Consider the following 18,534-nt stretch of genomic DNA (forward strand, 5'->3'; position numbering starts at 1 on the left):
AATATATAATAAATTCAATCGCAAAAAATGATAGATTTTTTCGATTACAATGTGTGATTACCATGTTATAATGCCAAAAATTAATTGTTTAAATGAAAACCGATGAAAACTGAATCTACTTTACATGGATCAAAGGATTCGCAAATCAAAGGCTTCTTTATCTATACATATATAGATACATTTGCGTTGATATTTGTATATGCATGATTTATTATTTAATGAAATATGTGAGATATGTGAGATCAATCTATAAATAGAGTAGATCATCTTTCGCCACTTTCGAATGCAGTTATTCTTGAGAGAACATACTTTCTTTACACATATCTTAAAATATATTATCAAATTGGAATTTTTCTCTTTATCGCATGTGCAAGATAATTCATGCATGAGAAGATAATGTCAATTAGATAAATAAAATTGGATAGTCTGCCTAGGAATCACGTATTCGAGCAATCGGAGGTCGTCGACCTTCGCCCGAGTTATTTGCACATGCGCGTGTGAATTGAATTTAGTAGAATCACAGATGTTCTCGAATTTTCTAAATATATTATGCGGTTACAATGCAAAAAGAAAATGCTAAAAATATATAAAATGAAAAATATTCTTCTTTTTTCATCTGAGATCAAGGAATTTAAAAGTTTCAATTCAGCAGAATAGAAATTTTGTTTTCTAAAGATTTTTTCCCTATCGATAGCGATACTAACAAAATAATTATTTATTACTTTTTATTTATAAAAAGAACTGTTCTTATAGCTCTCTTTTTTACGTGTATCAATTATCGTGTTTGAAACAAATTTTTACCTATTGTTTTTTTAATTAAAAAAATTTTATTACATAAATGTAATGATTTTATATAAATTTGAAGCTCATTGATTTCAAAGCGGAAATATATTATTTTATATAATTTGATGCTAAATTATTTATAACAATGATGATAAATTCTGACACTTTTTTTAGAACGTTTTCACAAGATTTTAACGATATTTTTCATATAACGATATGACTCGTATTATTCTCACATAATTTGACCGATCGTGAGCGTGTGGACTCTATAAAGAGTTTCTGTGTAAACGCTGTTTTCCGTTTACGTGCTTGTGAACGCGCAATTGCGCTCCGATTCGATCGCCATGACGAGAAGGGAAGCGAACGAAAAAACGCGAGAATTTATAAGAAACAACACTTATTAAATTAACATAACGGGTGCTCGGCCGGCCACGATCTATACGAGGCGTTGGCCAATCAGTGCCCTGGTATGTATTAATTTGCCGACCGCAGTTTCAACGAAAGGTGACGTTTATCACGTGGTTGGCCACGCGACATTGTCCGCGTTCGCCGCGGGATTTTGCATATACATATATATTCATACATACGTATAAATATATATATATATATATACACGGAAAAAACAGTATGGTAGGTTCACTCATAAATCTGGTTTAATAGTCAATCTGGTTGGCACAATCAGATTTATGTGTGAACCTATACCATACTGTTTTTTTCGTGTATGTACATATATCCTATTTAAATCCGTGACCAATTCGCGATCGCGTTTTTTCCGTGAGTTGTTTAATTATTGAATTTTTGCGGATATTGATAAATATTTTATATCACACGATGTTTTACACATGCTTACTCTGATACCTCATGCATTGTACAATATTAATATTTATTACATGCTTATATGCAGATCAGTTACTGTGTTAATACCTCAAGCGAAACTTAAAACATAAATAAAATTTAAATTGTTTCTCCACTCACGGATGTATATATATGTATATTTTATTAAAGTATATGGTTCTCTTGCGGCTAAGTTTACGTAAGCGAAACATTGTTCGCATTTGTTTCTTACGGGCGTAGGTAGAAATAGATAAAAAGAATTCTTTTTTTTTTTTAAACGAAGTTTTCTTGCTTTTCCATTTTAAACTTGCACGATAGTGTGTTCTTATACATATTCCCCAAGGTTATTTTCCTTATCGTATCGTATAACCTTCTGTATCGTATATAGCTTTCTAATATGTAAAGAAATATTACATAATAATAAATGTTAAAAACCATTGAAATATAAACAATCGAAAAATAACGAACAATCTAGAATCTTTTTTAACAATCTAAATTTTAGCCGACAGCGTCAACATATTTAACAGAAATAATTTCCACGATTGAGAGGTCATACGTGATAAGATAATTATTTACTTACGTAGTAAGAAAGAGAATAATCATATCATATGATATCATAAATGTTTTTTAAATTTGCGTTAATTTAAATCGACGATTCATCGGCTTTTAAAACTTTTGAATAAACAACAGAGTGAGATTTAATAATCGTTGCGTTAACAAATATCGATAGAAACAAATTTTAGCATGTTCGTTAAATAATAAATTATTAATGTTTTTTATAAAAGCTCTCTCTGAAATAATTTTTAATTATATAAATACTAAATTTTATGTATAACAAAAAAGAGAGTAGGTTAATTTAATACATTTATGAAGATATCGCAATAGTTATTATATGACAACTTATTCATAACTTTTTCAAAAAATAGCTTTTATAAAAAAGAAAAATAATTTTTAACTGCCACGTAAATATTGTTTAAAATCAAACTTGTAGTTTTATATTTAAAAAAAATTAATAATAAAACATGTGTAAAAAAATTATTCCAAAGAATTTGGAGAAAGTATTGTTCGTGTGTGAGAAAGATTGTATGACATAACTCATAGGCGATTATAAAGAAAGGCGATAATCATTTATTTTCATTCAAAATTCGGGGGTATTAAGTTACAGGAAAAAGAAATACAAATCTGAAAGAAGCTATTATTCGTATCCTACGCAAGAGAGTTTCTTCCTCCCAACACATATAAATACTACTTTTCAACTGTCTTCGATTTATGATCACTGTGCGATGCATAGCGTCACTAGGGGCGATCTTTTTAATACTCCCACACCACCCACGTATCACTTCGTTCTTCAAAGTAATCACTTGCGTCCGAATGACGTCATTTTTTCCACCCTCTCCTCCCTCTCCCCGGCCTGCATCTTCGAACAAAATTACTCCCGGAGCAATGGCACGGTTATCGATTGGATGTCAGACTACGACGTGATAAACGTGGAGATGCTCTCCTACACAGTATCTTGATAGAAAAGTAATATCAATATCTTGATCTCGATATACTATTTTTTTCAATTCCTGATAAAGATAGCACTTTGCAGAGGTAAAGTACTGGCTAGCTTAAAACACTGAATAATAATAACGTTACACAACATAACAGCCTCTCTGACAGATTAGGAATATACTTTTTTATATTTTTAAAATGTAGTCATAATGTAGTTGCGGCAATTTCTGTTAATTTATCTTTGAAATAAAAATTTTTTCTTTAATTTTCTCCTTCGAATCTAATCGATATTTTTGTAATAATTGAGATTAAGTGAGATAGATAATTATAGCGACGTCTTGTTAAACTTAAGCGTCCCTAATCGTGTTACGTGCCAAACATGTTTATGCGTAATATTATTACGTAATGTTGAAATTCTTGTGATCCGTGCAAAGCATACACACGATAATAGTTTGGCGAAATGCCGAAGGTGGAGCAAACGATCGACTCGTAGAGCGACAAATAAGATTGTAACGTTGACGCTATTAAACCCGAGTTTCGAACTTTCTTACACGGTGCATTTTCTAAACGAATCAATCAATTCAATTCTCAATGTATGTAGTGACTAAATATTTTTCCAGATATGAAAGTCAAAGATTATCTATATAGACACGTGGGAGTGAGATATGAGAGTATGTTAGCGCAAATTACCAATTGATCGACCAATGACGTAAATTTTAAAAAAATTGTACCACGAACTTCCGATAAGCTACGTTGTAAATATGATTAATTTTATCATGCATGTGGAATCTCGTTTAATTTGCATATTTTAAAAAAGACATATCACTATTTATGATTTATGTTACATTTGAAGGCCCTGTATGTAGCATGTTTCAGTAAACACAATATTCACAAATTATATATTTACGAAATAATATTTGTTTTTCAAAATAATATAATGATAATCACGAAGTCGGTGATTCTTTTTTACAAAAAAAATTGTCAACAAAATGTTTAAGATTTTAAATTTTCAAGCTCTCAACGAATTAAAAAAAGAGTAGATTATTACGATTAATAATAAGATTCAGAAGTGTAAGTACTTCAAAATATTTATGTTATAAAATTTTTAATATAACGAAAAGAATGGTTTTATCAAATGCACTTATTGAACAGAATCTACAATATAATAATAAAAGTGTAATATAAAAGAATAATTCTTTTGAAACTTTTGAATTGCATTCAAAATTAATTCGAATTACATTAAATTTATTATCTTAAATTTGTTATTCAAAATCAAATTACGCAATTGCATGACGTAAAAAACGATTACGCGCGAACAGCGATGTGTGCGACTGATATAATATCTATTTTGACGCGTCGCTCGAGGCTAAGTTACAATCCAGATTTTTGTAATGTTGAATAAAAATGTCACGTTTATATTTTTTGTCAATGTCTCGTATTCTGCGTATGCGACATGCGAGATATTACACACATGTATAGATCGGTTCTCAAAAACGTTGCCAAAATTCGACAGCAGTGATTCTCTTATTTATCCGCAATGTAGTAGAAGAAAATCGCACTCTAACATTATAATGTCATACGAAAGCGAAACGAGAGTCAATTAACGGATCCTCCTTTCTTTCTCTCTCTTTTCTTTTTCTTTTTTCCTCTCTCGCTCTTTTACTCTTGTCGGAAAGGTTAACGCGTTAAAGATTATGCATATACACATACGTCATACGAAAACGCTCGTCGCGTTAGAAGCTTTAAGCCGGTCATAATAATTAATCCTGCCAGACACGAGGCTCGACCAGTTAATATATAACATGCGCGGCAAAAGGTGACTCGTGCATTCGCATATTTAGATTACAGTCGCGACGATGGCATAGATGCAGGGAGGGCGATAGACCGCGAAAAAAATTCGTCGATGCAGCTGCCTATGAATGTTTATCCTTAAAAATGGTATAATGCTTTTTTATCGAAAATTAACAACGGTATCCTCAATGCGGCCCAATTTTTAATAGTAATTTATAAGTCGGACATAATGACTTTCAAGAATTATATAGGATGTTATCCAAAAAATGTTTAGTAAGTTTTATCAAAGTATTTTTATTCACACTTCTTGTTTATCTATATTCAACATTGAAATATTTTTATTTAATTATATTTTTATATTATTATAATTATATAATTGAACGATTGAGAGAAATTTTCGTTCATAAAGATATTGCAATAAGCGTAGAAATTAAATACTTAAATTATTTCTTTATGAAAATTATAATTCTATATATGAAAATCCAATATTTACTTCACAATATTATTAATATTTATTAATACTTATTATTATGCAATTAATAATTTTTATTGCTGAGTTTATGATTAATCAAATATTTTCAATTTTAATTTACATAATAATCTGTTTGTTTCGAATTTTAACAAAATACAATTTTATCTGCTATTAATTTTCAGTGTAATTATATGAAGAACTCTGTTTTTCTTTGACTTTTGCATTTATCTTTCATTTTTCATTACTTGAAGCTCATTAATAATATCTGCTTGACTTTCGGAGTCAAATCACAAAGATGAAGTTTGTAGTCTCTCTCTTTGTTTTTTTTCTCTCTTTTTTTTTTAAATACATCGATAAATTAAATTACAAAGAAAATACATTTAATAAGAAAAAAAGGCAATAGTCTTTACATTTCTTTTTTTTTATTAAAGTTCTTATATTATTGCAGAATCCATTAATTATAACTTGTTTTTGCGTTTACTGTCATAGTGAACGGTAATACAATATAATGACTTATCCTCGCGAAAAGTCATAATTTCACTTGGCGCTTGACGATGGGATAAGTTCAATTTTTTATTTAATAAATCCGCGTGTTTTGACATGGTTGTACAACTTGCTTTACGACGTTTCCATTGCGCAGAATTATTGATAATATATAACATTGCTTATCGTATTTTGGGCAGTTGAGTACACACATCGCGGCATTATCTCTTGAGGGATAATTAAGCGAACTTGTTTGTTTGAAAGATTTATGCGTATTACGAGAACTTAAGTTTCTAAATACGCAATGTAAATTTCCCCTTATCATGGCTCGATATAATAACGTGATAATCTGTTTGCGTTATAAAATAACTTATCTTAATGCATGTAAATTATTTTTCAAGAATCCTTAAGTATATATATGAATCGTAAAAATGCCATAACAGCTAAATACATTTGCTGCTTTAGCAGATCTGGTATTTTCTCAGATAATCGAATTTTTTTTGTTTAATAGTTTGCATATAACATAGAGATCATGTTGTGCTATATATTAGATATCCAGAATCAAGAATGAATGATAAATATTTAAAGTCAAGTGAAAGTAATGACTACAACAAACGATTGTAATGAGCAGAATTTTTCTGCAAAATCTGTCAAGATAGGAAAGTTGTTCAGCAATTGATTTATAAGATTAATTATTATCAAGATTCATAAGATGATAATATTACCTGCACCTGTACATCGAGTTTGTCATATTTTTATTATCAGTTATCTCGATGCAATTTATTAATTCGACCATGTCGAGTTAACAAATTCTATCGACATTAATTATTCATATTATACGATAAAGACAGTTAATAGAATTTAGGTAAATTCTCTAATTTTAAATATCTAATTTAAAGCATTTAATTTTCTAAACAAATTGATTTGTTCCGCAAAATAAACAATATTTTGACTGTTTCTATATATGAATGAAAAGTAAGTAGGCTGCATATTGTGTGATAATATCGTTTATCTAAAAATTTACATACCGTTATATAGCGACGGTAACAGGAAGGGGAATAAAATTACGCGTGTACAAATGCTATAAATCACACTTATCGCGGCTCGTGCGATGTAACGACGACAATCGAGTTTCCCGATGATAATCCCCCACGCTTCCGACTTTAAAATCATTTATCAGCGCTTCGACTCAGCTGACATGTACATATAATTCGTGTTTGTGTTTCGACTAAAATTTGACGAGGCCTCCGAGGCTCATAGGAAATACTTTCCCACGTCTACCCTATCGATATTATCGATTCGAACGGGCGGAACATTAGAAAGGCGTCATCGGAAGTGTGCGATATCCTCCCGATGAAAATTTGCTCGCGACATTCTCGCGCGAATACCATAAACGACGATATGCATAGAATAACAAATGACTCTCCTTAGTATGTAACAAAGCGGGCGATCTTATCTTTTTGCGCGTGGAAACCCGATTGCGCGCGTCTCTCTTACATCATGAGATTTGTGACAAGCGATTGTTTCTCGTATGTAACCGACAAGGCTGAGCTCGCGGCCGTCCGGATCCTTAAAATAGAACCGGGTTTTAATCGGCGGGCGGAGTCAAAGATCGGTAATCGTATGTGAAAGTAATGGGAAAGATTAATGGAAAGATATCAGTCACTTTTTGGTGTATCCGAACAATCGTATTACTTTCATCTATTGGAAACTTCAATCTTCTACGTAATCTACGTGATTCTGTCGATTCGTTTTAAAGAATCTACGCATACATCTATTCTATGATATTCTTTTAAGTACTTATTAAGTCAAATTAAGAGAACTTACATTAAAAAATAAAAGAAGTTTTTCAATGGCAACAAATTTCATTTTTTTATTGATATTAAAAATTTTATTTTTGCAAAAAATTTAATTAAAATTAAAAAGAGATGTTTTTACTCTTTTTATGAATGTTTATAATATATAAATTTTAAATAACTAATAACCGCAATATTTTACAAAAATCGGTAACGGTAATTAAATAAAATTTTATATCGGATATTTAGAATAAATCAGTTTATACATGAAATAATCTCAAAAATTTGATAAATAAGAAAAGGCTTATAGTTTGAGTTGAATTTAATAAAGAGAGAGGATATATTTTACATAGAATCTTTTCTCGTTACAAAAAATTATAAGGTTTGTTTTAGGTTAAAGTTTTTTATATAGGCTTATTATTTTATTTAATCCATTTAATCGTACTATTGTAAAATATTAAATTCTCGAGTAAAATTATACTTTGTATCGCAAGATAATCTATTGGTAGAATTTAACAATTGAATGGCAATTATTATATATCAACAGATATACATATAATTGGTGACATAAAATACTTTACAATATTTTTAATATAAAAATACGAATGACGATGGATCATATGTACACATATGTGTGTATTCACAATAATAGATCGATCTATAAATTTAATTAAATCAAATCAAATATATATCTCAAAAGAGATCGAAAACATTGACAATTTTTTCAGTATATGTATTTACAGATAAAGAACTTTGATTACACGGAAGAGATTATTAGAAATCATTCTTTTTATTAAGTGCATATATGAGCGCGTGCTTCAAACTAATATGATTGTTATATTGAAAAAAATTATGAGCAAAAATAATTTATTGCAACGTTTACAACATTATGAATAGCAGACGGATGGGTTAATGAGTCGACGCTCCATTCGTTACTTTGCTTTAGAAGATCATAAAGTACTGGGAAGAAAGCGATAAATTAACAAAAAAATGTACGCCACGTATGCGTCAAGTTATATAGCGAGCTTTGGATCACAATGATTACTGGCAGCGAGGTGCATAAAATGCTTGAACTTTACGTAGAGGAATGTTCAGAGTTTATTATATATACTTTGCGTCGCGTTGCTTCGTGCACGCTCAGTTTTTAATTAGCCCCGATCGTGTACCACGATTATCGCGTTCAATTTTGTGAAAGCATGACGGAATCTCTAAGCGAGCACACACACACACACACACACACACCACACAACATTCTCGTCGTACGAGAGGAAAGAGATCGGCCGAGTTCCGTTGAGAGTGCGAGTTCTCGGCGGGATGACCTTATGAAACCGTAATGCCCACATAGTTTGCATGCAAATCCTTCATCCTTCGCGCGAAAACGCTGGAGGGCAGCCTTGCGTAAACGGAGAAACGCATACCACGTCGGATGTAATACTATCGATACTATCGTACTCTATCGGCGCGTGTGAATCCCGCTAACATTATAAGAAGTGGACGATAGTCTTGCGACACGATTTTACGTAAATCACAATCCTCTTATAGTATATATGCTACTACAATTCACGCGGAGCGATATAGAAATCAATAGCGCGCGCCGGGAGGATAATTTCTTAATGACTGACGCGCACACGACATAAAAGAAAGAAAAACGTATATAATGCGCGCGGCATTATCCAATTTGCCGTGCGATTATAAAAAGCTCGCCGACTAATGCGATAAGTAATATTAACGCTGACTACTTTATCATTATCTATTATACGAGCGTATATATTGGAAAAAAGCTTGACGATACAGCACGCTTTGAAGAAAACTGTTAATTCTGAACTTTTTTGTATATGTATATATCTCTTTTTTTTTAACGAGATAAAACTTATTCCTTTTTTTGCTATATTTTAATGTACATTTAAAATTCTTTAGAATTACCTCTCCTTTTATATGCAAATTCTTTTTGATATAAAATTCATTTTTGTGATTTATAATTTATATATAAACTTGCAAAATATATCTTCTCATAACAAAAGCATTAAAGCCATTTTGATTTTATATTATTTTAACAGATATAAATACAAGAGAGATTATGATATCGCATTTCCTCTAAATAAATCTTCTATTACTCAAGAAATATCAATTAATCTAGACAATGTTATTTCAATCATATTTTATGCAATTAGGCAGATATTTTTTTCTCAAGCGCCATTAAAAACGTCATAATAATTTCATCAGAGGGATATAATTCTTAAAGGAAAGTATCGAAACGCATATTTAATTTCAACTTTCTCGATAGCTTAAAAGATCCTTTAAAATACGCCAGTCGCATTCTACAGGTGCGAATGTACGGCCCATAGAGTCTCACGTTCGCTTTCACGCATGCAGAGTTGCACGTTAGTGGTAAGACGGATGCGGCTTTGTCGTTGTTTTCTCGCGTTCATTAATCAAACGCAAGCGTCATTTAAGATACGACACGTTTGTTCGCGCGTTTTCCGGCATTCGACGGACGTCTAACATCGATATACACGATGCGCGTCCGCGTGCATATTGTCTATTATTAATATCGCGGTTCGTTATACGCGTTAACGCACACGAGCGTTCCTCGATCTAGAGATAATTAAACCGTGGCCTCTCATCAACGTGTATATCGACAAACCGCAGCGGCGGCAAGAGACGATTTGTTTATCCGACCGCGAGTGACATGACTCGCGAACGAAATGATGTGATGATCCGCTCTCTAATTATAGTCATTTAAAGGAAACGACGTCGGCGCGACGAGCCGCTTACTTTCATCTTTCTCGTTAAAACGGAATTGTCACTCTCGCGTTTCGATGTACATACACGGTTGAAAAGATTTCAAACGTGCTTTGTAATTAACGCCTCGCTTAATATCGGACGGAAATTGCGTAGCAGATAGCGAGAACGTCTGGTGGAAAAGCGGGTCTTTTAATAGATACCGAGGTTCCCGCTTTGTTACATTAAATATCCGCGATACGTTAGCCTCGTAATCTCTCGTGGCCGAATGATAAACTTATATTATGCAGGAAGCACGGAAGGATGTACCCAATTCGCACAGGCGATTCGTAATCCGGTGCGGTCACGCCGAGATATATAATGCAAAACAATGGCATTGTTGATACGAAAATCAAAGCCATGATGATTAGCTCTTTCAAAAATTCTATTTCTTCAAATACCTGTCACATTGTTTCTATTATTAATCGTGTATTTTCGATTGTCGTAAAAGGAATCACGAGAATAGCATATCTCATATTATGAAACTTTTAGTATATCTATTAATAACAGATTTTTTTATGAATCTGAAAAAGTTTGTTTTTATTGAAAAGAGCGTTCTATGAACCGCAATTATTTTTGAATGTACGTATATTGCAAGAACATTCCTCGAATGTACACTGCTAAAGATGATGGCGTAACACAAGATACAAGATGTAATCAATACGGTGAGGGAGAATATTGAGAGATGGCGCAGTCGAGATAATAGGGAGAATATCGAGATGAGTTTCGATGATGACAGCCAGGCGTAAATTCTGAGTTATCGGATATTGCTCATAGATGAACTCTCGCGCGCCTATACACACATACACGCGACAAGCAAACACACACATATACATATAAAGGAGATCTTGTATTTTAGAGAAAGTCTCCATGAAGTAAAATCCATTTTGCCGGACGATCGTACGTTTTTTTCCCCCCTTCTTTTTCTATTCACATTCCTTATACCTATCACGGTGCACTGATGCACCCGATGGAATCTTCTCGTAAATTGCCCTCTTCCGTATTGTCAAAGACGATGCTTAAACCATGCAGGGAAAGTTTTTCCAATCTCCGTGACATCGGTGCTGCTGCGCGTATGCTGAGAAGCGTGTAAGATCGCTCGATCCGATCGACGATATATCTTTCCGCGAAGGCCGCGATAAATATCATTTTCCCTGATGCGAAAGAAAAAGAAAGATAGAGAGAAAGAGAGACGTAACGAAATCAGGACTCATAACAGAATTATTACGTCGTGTCCGGTGAAAAAGATGATCGTCTGCGGTGTACTTTCCCTCATCGAGAAATACTTTTTGCTATGAAAATATATTACGTGATTAAAAACTTCTTGTTAGTCTTTTAAAAGATTTTCTTCATGGATTATTTATATAAATCATATAATTTTAATGAAAAGCAGATAAATTGAAAATGAATAAAGCTTCTTACATTTTCTCAAGAAACAATCAGAAATATTCATTAAAATGCAACAAAAATTAGAGCAAATGTCGCATTTGAATGACACTTGGGCGAATCTGATAAATAGATGTGTAGGCGCGTGCATTGTGCAAGAGATAGGCATGTTGACATTAAATGGCATTGTTCCTTGTAAATGCTCGCTTGGTCGCTACTCCTGCTAAGCACCGCAGACACGGGAGCAACGACCCATTGATCCCGAGGGAGAATCTGGACCGTGTTGAGACTAGAGCACAATTCTACTCTGCGCCGTGCAATTTCCAGGAAGTTATCTTCTGTGTAACAGATTTCTCGTTTCCCCCTAACAATTTTTTTCCAATTAGCTTCTAAGTATGTAGTAGTATTGATGGGAGCTTTCTAAATCTGGGATTCATTACTTTCTTGAGATATTTTTATAAAAGATATTTTTATGTCACATTACATACAGAGATATTTTAGAATTTCTAAATAAATAATGTCGAGCTCGTATTTTGTACAAACATATTTTCGTCATTTGACTCTTGCGATGAAATAATGAAATATCGAGATTTTTCTCTTTTCAATTTTTTTTTAAATAATTTTTTTATACACTTTTTTGTCTCTTTTAAAATTGATAGATTTTTAAGATTTAAATAGGTGTGGTTACGTGTTTCATAAAGACATGAATCGTGAGATAGAAGAGTATGAAAATTGTTTCCGCTACAAGCAAATTTTTCAGGATGTTTACTGTGTTTCATGCAAATTATGTAAGGCTTGGTTTGCGCGATCGCTGTGATACTTTACCGCTTGTTATCTGATATTCTGGGAGTGCCTTACAATGAAGTTCTGATAATAACCGAGAGTGAAAGTTCGTGATATTAATTACATCAACATGATTTTTAATTAAATGAGGCCAAAGCGAGCCTGCGGTTCGTCGCCTTTTTTCGCGACGTCCGGAAAAATATTTATCTCACGGAAATGACGTAATAATATCTAATAGTTCTGTTTGATATTCGTCTTTGCCATTTACATATATTATCAGTGGATTATCAACCTCAACAACTTTCCTAATTAGGCCTCGTAATTTTAAATATTATTAATTTTACACTTTTTATGTAGAGTAAAATATTTTTCTCAGAGTTTTTTTGACTCTCTGACAATGAGAAAAGGTTTTATGAGAAAATATTGCATTGCAGCAGAAATTGTATATAACTACATAAATTTTTGCACACTTCAACACTAACTTTCAATATAATTTATATATAATATATTTTATATATATATATATATATATATATATATATATATATATGTACGTTTATCAATAGTTTGTTACTCTGATATATGTATGTACATACATACATACATGTGTATATATATATATATATATATATGTATATCATTGCGAGAAATCTTTCTCTTTCTTTATTTCTTTCTTTTTTCTATATTAAATTAATTATTGTAATCTGTGTTAAAATTTAAATCTGAATATAAAACATTTGTGCAGATTAAGTAGAAGTATCAGATTATAACATCAAAAATTAAGTTTCTACCTTTTTCAAAATTTATATTACATCAAACTCATATATATACATATATATATCGTCTGAGAAAATAAAACCATGTAGAGACCGTCTCAAGGAAACTTTCAAAAGTCGACAAGAAATATGGTTGAAAATTATATATCTCGTTGATACATCAATGGTGTGAGCAAAGACAAAATTACTCGGTTCGACACTCGTGACAAATGTATATCAACCTTGTTCAGTCAGCCAGATGTAATCTCATCAGATCCCGCGAGTAATGGAATTTCGACGGTCCGATAGTCATATGTGAAATGATTGCATTCACATACACATACACACACACACATACGCACACATATGCTAAACAGTTCCGACACACCTGTTCATCTGCGTCAATCAATTATTTTTCCTCGTTCTAATTTAATTCACGATCATGTGAAATTATTATCCAATGATCTTGCACATATTTTTGTAATTGTGTTGTGACCAGCATATTAATGATGCGATTTTTTTCAATTTATTAAATTTTTTAATTGATTAGGACTTTTATCCTTTGCGTTCTTTTGTACTTGATAATTGATTTTTTGCGATATGCAATATTTTAATATGTTTAAGTGACATTAAAAATGATGAGATAGATTTATAACATTAACTCATTAATTTTCATTAATTTATTAAAAAAGTAGAATTTATTTACGTAATTAAATTTATTTTTAGTTTAGATATATATTAAGAATAAAGATGTTGCAAAATGTAATTTTTTTCTTAGCAAAAATATATCATTAATTAGAATTAAAGAATAAATCAGACATAAGGCAGTAATATTTAAAGATTAATTTAATATACACATGCGAATTACAGATAGAATTACATTTATTAGAATCATTATATCATGGAATTTCAATTACCCAGTACAAGTATTTATGTTACGATATATCGTAAAAAATATATGCATAGATTAAACAGACGATTGCGAACTTCCGGCACTTTCCATCCAGAGAAATTAAATTCACAGCATATCTAATAATTGGGTGCTAATTTATTGTTAATTTATTATTCTACTCCGATTTTATTGTTTTTATTAAATGGTAATAATTTGATATTAAAAATAGAGAACGTTGTTTTAATGCATTAAGTTAAGATGTCGATATATAAGTTGGTATAAAAGTAAGCAGAAGGCATCTGACTTACGTGTAGATACGCAACGACACATCGTCGTTACATAATGATTAACTAATCTACCATCGTAGATAATATCTACCCGATTCATGATGTGCACGCACACATGGATATGTAACACATGGTCAATGATCGGATTGATCATGGATCGGCCAATTTCTAGCCTACCTATCGGATTTATCATATCCCGTGCACTCGTGAAAGGTTGTACGATCAGATTGAGTAACAAGAGACGATTTTTTTGCGTGACAGGTTTTGAAATAGGCAATATGATGACAGGATGAGTACAAAGAAAGTTGCTGAAAAAGAATCTCTTTCTCTGATCTTTCCTCATATAAGACGCTTGTGACAAGATGACTCATAAAAATATTTGTAGATTGTAAATATAAAATAAAGAATCAAATCTCGATAATTAAAAAAAGGACAATAAAAGAATCATGTGAAATCGTAAATGTTGTTTCGCAAACGTTTATATCAATATATTTGATTGCTTCGCCGAACAGTCAATCTTTCTTCAGTTTTCTTCATTTTTGAAAAATTGATTAAACGATAAAAGATGGAAAAAAAGAGGATGAGTTTTGCATTAGCATAACTATATTTATATGATAGACAAGGACTGAGACCAACAAGTGATTATAACGAGCAGATTAATCATCGTTTATTGCAACGATAAACTTGATATTCCAACGCGCGGCTTATAGCAATTATTATTTAATACATTAAACAGCTTATCTAGTGTGATCGATTAACACAAATTTATATAGCAAACTCGCTTTATTACTCGTGTTTAATATTTATTGAACAATAAATAAAGTTAGAAAATATATGAAGGTTGATTGACGCTCGTACGAAAAAAAATCTCATTTCTTTATATATTATTTATTGGAATTTGATTGGAAAACAGTATGAATAAAGCTTGTAATAAAAAACATAAGAAACACAATAAATATTTGTGTTATGAACTAAGTTATTTTTTTCGTAAATATATTTAAAAATTTTTAATTAAATTTAAAATTTTAATTATAACTCTCTTTTAAAAGGAAATAAAAAAGCATACACGTGTTTTTAATATCTTCACAATAAATGGTAAAAAAATATTTTTTCATGAATTATATACTATCGTAAAATATGAATTGAGACGTAAGGTCTTTATGCTCTTTGCTGATACATAGGTCATAAGATGTACAGACGTAGAAATTAGCCAGCTGTTGGCGACTAATACGTTCGCTTTCTCAATTGCTATATTATCAAGCGTGATAGTTCCTTACCAGCAATATTTAATATCAGACTTTTTAGTTTTATATACAACTAAAAAGAATATCTTTTATCTACATTACGAAAAAAAATCTTAAAAATATCTTTATGATTGTCAGATTGACAATCATCAGATTTACGTATTACACTGAATTATATGCCTAAAAATATGCAAAACAAATTAAATTGAGTTCAATTAATTATTTAATTTGAATTTAAATAATGAATTGAAATTAAATTAATTAATCATGCGCTGCATTTATACAGAAATTCATGAGTATTTTTGTTTAATAAATATAACATTTTCTCTAGAAATAATAGATATCTTTTTGCGAAAAAAATAATTAAATCATTAATTATATTTAACTATTATGTCCTTGTCATTATTTTTATTTTTAATATTACATTTATAATATTATACAATTTACGTATACCATATTTTATATTAAAATGTATTCATATTAAATTCATTGCAAACCACTGATTACAAATTGCCTGTAGTCATGAAAATTATCATTTTAATTACGTTTGATTAAATGCTATATGCATATAATCAAATAATTCAAATCAAATATCAAATCAGTTATCTCTCAAGGCATATTTTTTCTAAAATTACAAATCATTTAAAATATTCAGGAAGGAATTTACATACATAATATTTTTATTCGAAGAATTTTCATTAGTCTGGTGTGAAACAAAATTATCGATTGCATTTTAATTAATTCGTGAACGTTCACATTCGAAAACATACTATTTGAAATTAAAATAAGAAATGTTAAATATTTGTGTTTTAAATATATAATTATATATATACATATATATATATATTTTTTTTTTAAGAAAGTAAAAATAACGAATAATTTAACTTAATGTTGTCAGCAAACGTTTTAGTAAAAAAAAACCAGTTAGTGTCTAATATTAAAGATTAATCCAATAAAGTTATTTTTGATAAATTAACACGAGATGAATATCTCAAATCTTTGTTAAATTTATATCAAGAATGTGCGAGCGGTGTCAGCGTGATTTAGACATAAAGCAAAATCTTTCATTTCGATTTAAAAATCGCTCGATATCACGATCCCACGAACCTTCCATACCGCTTGCAGCCAAACAACGACGAGATTTTATTGACGCGTTCTGTCGCGAAAAATTTTGTCGATCACGACTCGTGGGCGTGTCCCGCGTATTTCTCGGAGAGAGACGTATGCGCACTTGTATGTGTGTCGCATGTTGTGCACCTCTATCTATATACGTGTGTAGTACCGTACGTACGTACCGTAGAAAGGCAAGACCTTGATATTTCGTATAATAAGCTTTGAGAATTATCTCTTCGGGATTGGTGCACACAGAGAGGCCTGGTATCAATTCCCAGTATCGATCTACCTCACTATCCGTTTCTCCGACGCACGACTGTTGTGAAGTCACGCCGTCCGTAAAACCGGCGACACGAAAGAAAAGAAAAAGAATGCGCACGAAAGAAGGGATGGAGAGAGAAAAAAAAAATCAAACTCGTTTAACCGCGACTAATTATAGAGCGCTCTCGGATCGAAGGGAAAAAAAAAAAGAACGCGAAAGTTTGCGCGGGGAGCGTAATTGCATTCTCTCTGGCGCTAACTTGTGGCAATATGTTGTGAATTTTTATGCGCGCGCGCATTTGCGTATTAATGAGGCTAATCGCTGATTAATCTGTGAGTATAATTCAACGACGATACCTCGTCGCGAAACGGGAAGGTCCGAGTCAGTCCGAGATCAGGTTCTCCTTAAACAGGATAGCCAGAGATTTTGAAACCGCAATATTTTTTCATAGAAATTATATACGCGATATTATTTGTAACTTTATACTTTTAAAGCCGCTTATATCTACACGTGTTACAGGTGTGCGCGCACACAATTTCCGTTTTAAAAAATCTATTTATAAAATATCGCGTACTATTAAGTAAAATGTCAAACCTGCGCATTGCTGCAAATTGCTGGACGGCAGCTGTCGAAAGAAATACCACGCTCAAAATCAATATTTAGCGATTAATTACTATGCGATAAATCTGTGTCGAGAGGGGGTCGCTCTGTTGTCATCATATGTCTTTCCGAAATACTATACGAAACGGACGGGTGATTGAACGAGAAAAAAAGAGGGTAATACTGAAGGAAGCTCCATCCTCTCCAATTTTGCCGAAACTTTACAATATTGTGTATATTTTTGTGCGTAAAACACGAATCTGTAAATTAAAATTATCGCTTTCAAGTAGGAAAAAAGTTACAGTGGAATTTTAATTTACAGATTCGTGTTTTACGCACAAAATTACACAATATTGTAAAGTTTCGGCAAAATTGGAGAGGACGCAGCTCTCCTTCAGTATTACTTAAAAAAGAGCTAACAAGGTGAGCCGCGCTAAAAAAGGAATTTTACTCTGAAAGATTATACACACATATATATATATATATATATATATATATATATATATATATTTTGTATATATTATACACAAAGGAGAAAATGTGCTTGTCACGAAGTATACGAGAAGTATACGAAGTATACGAGACAGATTCAATATACTGGACACGTTCCCTTACATTCTACTAAATCCAGATTCGCGAATGCAATCGTTCCGTGTACGGTCTACTCGGGTAAAATCAGCACGATTAAGCGGTTAGATCGAAAATCGTTGATCTCTCATTATCGAGCACCATTTCGAGACTACCTTTGAGGGCACCTTACATGGACGTAGCCGGAAGG

At 31.6% G+C, this 18,534-nt stretch overlaps 1 protein-coding gene across 1 annotated transcript in view; it reads left to right on the top strand.

Moving 5' to 3' along the window:
* The window catches only part of LOC145936397 (terminal nucleotidyltransferase 5C), a 110,087-nt gene that overhangs the window by 1,759 nt on the left and 89,794 nt on the right, over positions 1-18,534 (top strand). The window lies entirely within an intron of this gene.

The sequence above is a fragment of the Prenolepis imparis genome, unplaced genomic scaffold, assembly GCF_030444845.1.
Source record: "Prenolepis imparis isolate NDT839.2.m4 unplaced genomic scaffold, iyPreImpa1.0 SCAF_5, whole genome shotgun sequence".
Lineage (NCBI taxonomy): Eukaryota > Metazoa > Arthropoda > Insecta > Hymenoptera > Formicidae > Prenolepis > Prenolepis imparis.